Genomic DNA, 8,543 nt, shown 5'->3' on the forward strand with positions numbered 1-8,543 from the left:
TGACGTACTTGTGTTTGTATCTAAGGATAATTATGGTCTGGTTGTACTATTATCTGAGTTGAAATTACCATTGTTCGGCTTGGTGTCCCCAATATATTCAATTCCCATTCCCCCATCTGTTGGGGTTCTGTTTGTAGAGATAACCTTTTTATACAATTTTATATATTTTTTCAATAAAGATGAGAAAAGAAATGTTTTAATTGTTGTTATAGGTGTAGTTATTTATGGTTGATGCTCTCACTAGATGGATTTTAATATAGGTGTTATATCTTTGTGGTCACCACAAAGACGCAGCCAAAACAAACTGCAACGTGCACACAGCAAACATGAAATCTCATAGACTTTGCTGGGGAAGGAAATGCATACAGTTTTGGGCCCAAAACTGCACCCGAAAAATGCAGAGAAAAATGCAGTGTGCGTACAAGGCCTAACTAAACTCTTCAGCCCTGCCACTATACCTTCTGTCTCTCTTCTGGCTAGGGAGCCTCGGAACCAGTGACATCTTATGGTGGCAAACCATATTGCACTCGCAGGCACACACAAACATTTCCCATAGATTACTAATTCACATATGCACTACAATCATTAATGTGTTCAGGGGGTACACAACCTTATGTCACCCTCTTACAGCCATTCACTGACCGCTAGGTGGCACTGGTCACTACCTGATCCTGGCTCTTTTACATCGGGAACACGTACCTCACTAGCAGCAGTGATTTTACTACTACTATTATTTATTATTACAGCATAGTACATGCATTAACAGCATACTTGGTACCTAAACACATTACCTTTACAACACAGGCAATTAGCATAAAATAGTAGGGGGAGCTCAACCACCTCCTACATTTCTGTGAGGTAAAACTTAAAAAAAAAAAACAGGCAGGGAAATGTTTTACATCACAAAAAGAATCATCTATGATCCCATGCTGCCCTGTCTGTATAGTCTAGTGTGTCCTCCCCGGCCCAGGAGATGTGGTATGCTCAGATTATGTACCTGTACGGTCAGGCACGGCCATTACACAGCACATAGCAGGAGGCACATATATAACAATAACTCAGCACAGGAACATTTTATATAACATACAATTGTGGAAATTATTATTATTCCAAGATCTATTGATTAAAATGAACTTTACAATTAACTTTGTTTATGGCAAAACCCCTTTAAGCTGACCTCAAGATTGCTAAAAGCTTATGATCACCCTCTAATACCTGGATAAATGCTATATAAAGTGAGCCGAAGAGCACGTGTCTGCAGGTGCTATGTACCAAAAATGACCACTAGGGGTCACCCACTCAGGCTGCGCCCTATCCTTTCTACAGATGGGCCTTTCTACAGCTTCAGGGCTTTATTCCTCCTCATGTGACTGATCACATGACTGTGACGTCATCAAAGGTCCTTCAGCCGTAGGATCAGAAGGTGCAGGTAAGTTGGAGATCTGGAGATGTGTTCTGTGCATTGTGATCTACGTAGGGAGGATGCACTATATTCTGTGTGTGTAGGGGCTGCCTGCGCACATGTCATAATGTTGTGTATATAGACGCACAGGCGCTCTTCATATGCACATGTATCCTTTGTTTGGAAAGGCTACATATAAATGTGTGTGTATATATATATAATGTGCGTATATCGTTATATCCTTATATCCTTACCAAATGGCTAAATATATATGTGAGTGTGTGCGCCATCCTGTTCCGCAAACCACAACTCGACATTAAGGCTACTTTCACACTTGCGTTGAACGGTATCCGTTGCATTGCGTTGTGTAACGGATGCAACGGATGTGTTGCATATAGTGACACAACGGATGCAACGGATGCTGCAAAACAACGCAATTCGTTTTGATTTTTTTTTTTTTTTTTTTCCCGGTTTTACCAGCGGCAGACTATAGTGAACGATCAGCTGATCGTTCCCTGCAGCCGGCCGCTGGGTGATCAGCTGATTGCTCCCAGTAGCCGGCCGCCGGGTGATCAGCTGATCGCTCCCGGCCGCCGGGTGATCAGCTGATCGCTCCCTGCAGCCGGCTGCCGGGTGATCAGCTGATCGCTCCCGGCCGCCGGGTGATCAGCTGATCGCTCCCTGCAGCCGGCCGCCGGGTGATCAGCTGATCGCTGTCACTTGCCGGCGCCCGGGCATGCCGGCGGGCGGGCGCTCAGCTGAGCGCTGTGACTTGCCGGCGGCCGGGCATGCTGGTGGCCGGTCATTCAGCTGAGCGCTGTCGCTTGCCGACGGCCGGGCGCTCAGCTGAACGTTCGGCCACCGCGAGCCAAAATAAAGTTTGATTTAAAAAAAAAAAAAAAAAAAAAAGAGCATGCGCAGTGAAATCCAGAGGATTCCGCTGCTCAAAATAACGTTACATGCTGCGTTCCTCCCGCTGGGCGGAAGCAACGGAGCGTCGCCCAGCGGAAGCAACGCAGCTCCTTTTGGTACAATCCGTCAACCATACAAGTCTATGGGAAACAGCGGAATCCGTTAACGGATTCCGCTGTTTCCCAAAAGGGCGGATTGTAACGGAAGGAAAATAACGCAAGTGTGAAAGTACCCTTACCCTGTCAGGTCTTGTAAGCTATCGTCATATTAATGAATGTTTGAGTTGTGGAAAGAGATAATCCCATATATATATATATACACACACATACAGTATATAGGCCTTTATATCTGAGGCTGTGCCACCTTCACCTGCCTCCCTTTTATTATTGCTTTTCCTTGTAGCATCCTTTTTTATGTATATATACACATTATACTTTCCCTAGGTGCATCTGTGGCTTCATACATTAGGTCGCATTGCCAGCTGAGCTCCTGGTGAGCATGTGGATGGCCCAGCCATTCCTAGCAGCTGACATCCTGCTGTAATTATTCATACAAGTGTGATGACCTGGTGTAATATTGCAGGATGACACAGGCACAAATACTGCATTTATCACCCACTCCTGGTTCTGGCTTACAAATACTGAGATACTAAACAAACCAAACACTCCGTGTGTGCACGGAGTCTAAAGGTCCAGTCACACTAAGCAACTTACCAGCGATCCCAACAACGATAGGGATCGCTGGTAAGTTGCTAGGAGGTTGCTGGTGAGATGTCACACTGCAACGCTCCAGCGATCCCACCAGCAACCTGACCTGGCAGGGATCGCTGGAGCGTCGCTACACAAGTTGCTGGTGAGCTCACCAGCAACCAGTGACAAGCCCCCAGCGCCGCGTGGAAGATGCTGCGCTTGGTAACTAAGGTAAATATCGGGTAACCAACCCGATATTTACCTTGGTTACCAGAGCACGGAGCTACACGTGCAGAGAGCAGGGAGCAGCGCACACTGAGCGCTGGCTCCCTGCTCTCCTAGTTACAGCACACATCGGGTTAATTACCCGATGTGTGCTGCAGCTAAATGTGCACAGAGCAGGGAGCAGCGCACACTGCTTAGCGCTGGCTCCTTGCTCTCCTAGTTACAGCACACATCGGGTTAATTAACCCGATGTGTGCTGCAGCTACATGTGCACAGAGAGCAGGAGCCGGCACTGACAGTGAGAGCGGCGGAGGCTGGTAACAAAGGTAAATATCAGGTAACCAAGGACAGGGCTTCTTGGTTACCCGATGTTTACATTGGTTACCAGCCTCCGCAGAAGCCGGCTCCTGCTGCCTGCACATTTAGTTGTTGCTGTCTCGCTGTCACACACAGCGATCTGTGCTTCACAGCAGGACAGCAACAACTAAAAAATGGCCCTCACAAGCCTATTTGCTGTGTGGTGAATGTGAAATATGGTACTGCACTGTGGGTTGTGGCTGATCAGGGTGTATACCATATTTACAGAATACAGTCACCCAATAATGCTACTTCATGATACCAACTATAAAGTGTACCAAAACCCATATGACCAGAAATAACGCTATATAAGGAACAAATAATACCACCACACCATGACCACATATTGCTACCACCTAGTGACCAAAACATACCACCATACTGATCATTAACAGAAAAATGCTGGACAAAGAACAATACTACAGTATGAATGCTGTAGTATAAGAAGGTGTGTGCTACTGCTTTCTGTTATCTGCCAACACACACACACACACACACACACACACACACACACACACACACACACACACACACACACACACACACACACACACTCACTCATACACATCCACTCAAACACACTTATACAGTTGAAACCAAAAGTTTATATACACTAAAAAGACACATCTGCAGGTTTTTCTCACTATCTGACATGAAATCAGGATAAACTTTTCTCGTTTTAGGTCAATTAGGAACCAAAATTATTTATATTTGCAAAATGCCAGAATAATGAGAGAGAATGTTTTAAGGCATTTTATTACTTTCTCCAAAGTCAAAAGTTTACATTCATATCATTAGTATTTGGTACCATTTTCCTTAAACTGTATGACTTGGGTGAAGCGTTTTGGATATCCTTCCACAAGCTTCTCACAATAGTTGGTAGGTATTTGGGCCCATTCCTCCTGACAGAACTGGTGTAACTGAGCCATTTTTGTTGGTTGCCTTGCTCGCACCAGCCTTTTCAGCTTCGTCCATAAATTTTCAATAGGATTGAAATCAGGGTTTTGTGATGGCCACTCCAAAACATTGACTTTGTTATCCTTAAGCCACTTTGTAACCATTTGGGAAACCCATTTCCGCCCAAGCTGTAAGTTCCTGGCTTTTATCTTGAGATGTTTCTTCAGTATTGCCACATAATCTTATTTCCTCATGATGCCATCTATTTTGTGAAGTGCACCAGTCCCTCCTGCAGCAAAACAACCCCACAATATGATGCTGCCGCTCCCGTGTCTCACAGTTGGCGTTCTTAGGCTTCAAAGCTTCTTCATTTTTCTTATTCTTAATTTTTCCTCCAAACGTAATGATGATCATTATGGCCGAACAGTTCAATTTTAATTTTGTCAGACCACAGGACATGTCTCCAAAAATTAAGTTCTTTATTTCTGTGTGCATTTGCAAACATTAATCTGGCTTTTTTATGTTTCTTTCGGAGTAATGGCTTCTTCCTGGCAGAGTGGCCCATGTTGATACAGTACTTGTTTCACTGTGGATAATGACACAATCTTACCAGCTTCCACCAGCATCTTCACAAGGTCTTTTGCTTTTGTGCTTGGGTTGATATGCACATGTCTGATCAAAGCACGTTCATCTCTGGTATACAGAACCCATATCCTTCCTGAGTGATATGATGGCTGAACATTCCCATCATGTTTGTACTTGAGTATAATTGTTCAGCTGTCACTGAGGTTACCTGCGGCCACCGCTGTATCCAGTGACAGCGGGTAACCTCAGTGACAGCTCAGCTGATCGCGCTATTCCCTTCATTAGCTGCCTGGAGCTGACAGGAGCGGCGGTGTCTTCTGCAGCTCCGGTCACCTCCATGCAGCAGAGCTGGAAGCGACGCTGGAGCATCCTGAAATTACGCCGGACATGGAGGGCTTTTGCTTATTAAAGTGGTGAACCAGGGTATATGTTTGTGTTTTTTATTTCTAATAAAGGATTTTTTCGGGTGTGGGTGTTTATTTACTGTCACTTACAGATAAATCATGGAAGGTATCTCGGGGCTGCCATTAACTCCTTATTACCCCGATTTGCCAACGCACCAGGGCAAATCGGGAAGAGCCGGGTACAGTCCCAGAACTGTCGCATCTAATGTATGCGGCAATTCTGGGCGGCTGCTGACTGATATTGTTAGGCTGGGGGGCTCCCCATAACGTGGAGCTCCCCATCCTGAGAATACCAGCCTTCACCCGTATGGCTTTATCTGGCTGGTTTTAAAATTGGGGGGGACCGCACGCCGTTTTTTTTAATTATTTAATTATTTCACTGCACAGTATAGACACGCCCACCAGCTGCTGTGATTGGGTGCAGTGAGACACCTGTCACTCAGCGTGGGGGCGTGTCTCACTGCAACCAATCGTAGGCGCCGGTGGGCAGGGAAAGCAGGGAATACGAGATTGTTTAATGAGCGGCCGGCTTTTTCAAAATAGTGAAAGCCGCCGGAGCAGTGTGAATGCCGTGCAGCGCCGGGGATCGGTGAGTATGAAAGAGGGGGTAAGAGGGATAGCCTGACATGGACAGAGAGAGAGGGACAGAGATAGTGACCGACTGACAGAGATTAGTGAATGACAGACATTGTGAGGCGCTTCAGAACGCAGCTTTTCAGCTGCGCTCTGAAGCGGACCTTTTTTAAGCTGCGCTGCAGAGCGCACACCTGTGCACATAGCCACAGACATCACAATCGTATGAGGGATGTCACACGTTACAATTCACTAGGTTCGTGCAACAAAACGCTCAATTCTAGAGAAAGATACGATGTGTTTGCGATCAACGGTTTTGCGCTCAATCCTGATCGCACGTAGATGTCACACGCAGATACCTCACAAACGATGCCGGATGTGCGTCACTTACAACTTGACTCCAACGACGGATTGTGAGATATATTGAAGCGTGTAAAGCGGGCTTTAGCGTAAAATTTTGACATTGCAGAAAGTAATAAAAATGGCTTAAAACACTCTCTCTTTCTCTCTTATATTATTATGGCATTTGGCAAATATAAATATTTTTTGTTTCTAATTGACTTAAAATGGGAAAGGTTTATTTTGATTTCATGTCAGATAGCGAGAAAACATGCAGATGTGTCTTTTTAGATAGTGCATGGAAACATCTGGTTTCAATTCTGTATATGTGTGTATATAAATGTTGCCATTATGGGCCCTGAAATAACTAGTGTCAGCCCTGGGTGCATAGAATGACATGCCCCTATAAAAGTACGCTGTTAGGCTATATGTGCACGTAGCGTACTGTCCCTGCAGAAATTTCTGCAGCGATTTGAACAGCACACGTGCGCTTCAAATCGCTGCAGAAACAGTCCGTAATGAAAAGTCGATTTCATGCGCTCTGGATGCAGCCTCTCCCATAGACAGAGCGGGGGCTGCATGCAAAGCGCACGAAAGAAGTGACATGTTGCTTTTTAGAACGCAGCGATTCGGCAGCAGCTGCAGCGCTGCGTTCTAATATGCCACGTGGGCATGGATTAGGCACAATCTTCATAGATTGTGCTGGGGACGCAGGACGCATGCAGTTATGCTGCAGTGCAGATCGCAGCGTAACTGCATGCAAATACGCAACGTGCGCACATAGCCTAAAGTAGCTGTCATTGTTTGACGTCAGTATTTAATAGGTGTGCAACAGCCATTATCTGCTGGGTATGTCGCTTCATACTCCCACCACCAACTTGCGATGTACTGTATATGTACAATGATATTCGGTAAGGGGGTTAAAGAAGAAAAAATAATGACATGGCCCCTTCCTCACCCCTATAGAGAAATTGTGGACCCTTCTTAAATCTTCTCAGAACAGTGTCTGGGGGGCTGTGGCTGGTACTACCCAAAAAGGTGATTATCAGCAGATTAAAATGTAACCGTCGCTTTAATTTTTATTTCAGAAATCAATAGTACACATGAAAATAAGCAACTTTGGAATATATTTTATTAAACACATTTGCATTTTCTCTGCCAGAATTTCTAAGTCATTATAACAATTCTGAGGTGAAGTCTGTGTTCAGTGAAGACTTTCCCATTACTGAGATAGGAGATGGCAGCTGTTACTGATGAGATTCTATGTAGATAGAAGAGGGAGGAGGGGGCGGAGCTCTGCCTCTAGCCCCTACCTCTAGCTCCTCCCTCTGCCTCTAGCCCCTCCCTCTTCCTCTAGCCCCTACCTCTAGCTCCTCCCTCTGCCTCTAGGTCCTCCCTCTGCCTCTAGCACCTCCCTCTGCCTCTAGCCCCTCCCTCTGCCTCTAGGTCCTCCCTCTGCCTCTAGGTCCTCCCTCTAGCTCCTCCCTCTGCCTCTAGGTCCTCTCTCTAGATCTTCCCTCTGCTTCTAGCTCCTCTCTGCCTCTAGCGCCTCCCTCTGCCTCTAGCCCCTACCTCTAGCTCCTCCCTCTGCCTCTAGCCCCTACCTCTAGGTCCTCCCTCTGCCTCTAGGTCCTCCTTCTGGCTCTAGGTCCTCCATCTGCCTCTAGCTCCTCTCTCTAGATCTTCCCTCTGCCTCTAGGTCCTCTCTCTAGATCTTCCCTCTGCCTCTAGATCTTCCCTCTGCTTCTAGCTCCTCTCTGCCTCTAGCGCCTCCTCTCTGCCTCTAGCGCCTCCTCTCTGCCTCTAGCGCCTCCTCTCTGCCTCTAGCGCCTCCCTCTGCCTCTAGCGCCTCCCTCTGCCTCTAGCGCCTCCCTCTGCCTCTAGCGCCTCCTTTGCCTCTAGCGCCTCTCTCTGCCTCTAGCGCCTCTCTCTGCCTCTAGTGCCTCTCTCTGCCTCTAGCGCCTCTCTCTGCCTCTAGCGCCTCTCTCTGCCTCTAGCGCCTCTCTCTGCCTCTAGCTCCTCTCTCTGCCTCTAGCTCCTCTCTCTGCCTCTAGCTCCTCTCTCTGCCTCTAGCTCCTCTCTCTGCCTCTAGCTCCTCTCTCTGCCTCTAGCTCCTCTCTCTGCCTCTAGCTCCTCCCTTTGCCTCTAGCTCCTCCCTCT

General features: G+C 46.8%; 1 protein-coding gene across 1 annotated transcript in view; it reads left to right on the forward strand.

Annotated features, from left to right (window-relative positions):
- Positions 1-1,380: 1,380 nt before the first annotated feature.
- Positions 1,381-8,543, forward strand: part of LOC142311107 (uncharacterized) — a 148,229-nt gene continuing 141,066 nt past the window's right edge. The window contains exon 1 of the mRNA XM_075349222.1: positions 1,381-1,429. The gene's annotated coding sequence lies outside the window, so the exon portion shown is untranslated. The remainder of the gene's footprint in view (positions 1,430-8,543) is intronic.

This window comes from Anomaloglossus baeobatrachus, chromosome 5, assembly GCF_048569485.1.
Source record: "Anomaloglossus baeobatrachus isolate aAnoBae1 chromosome 5, aAnoBae1.hap1, whole genome shotgun sequence".
NCBI lineage: Eukaryota > Metazoa > Chordata > Amphibia > Anura > Aromobatidae > Anomaloglossus > Anomaloglossus baeobatrachus.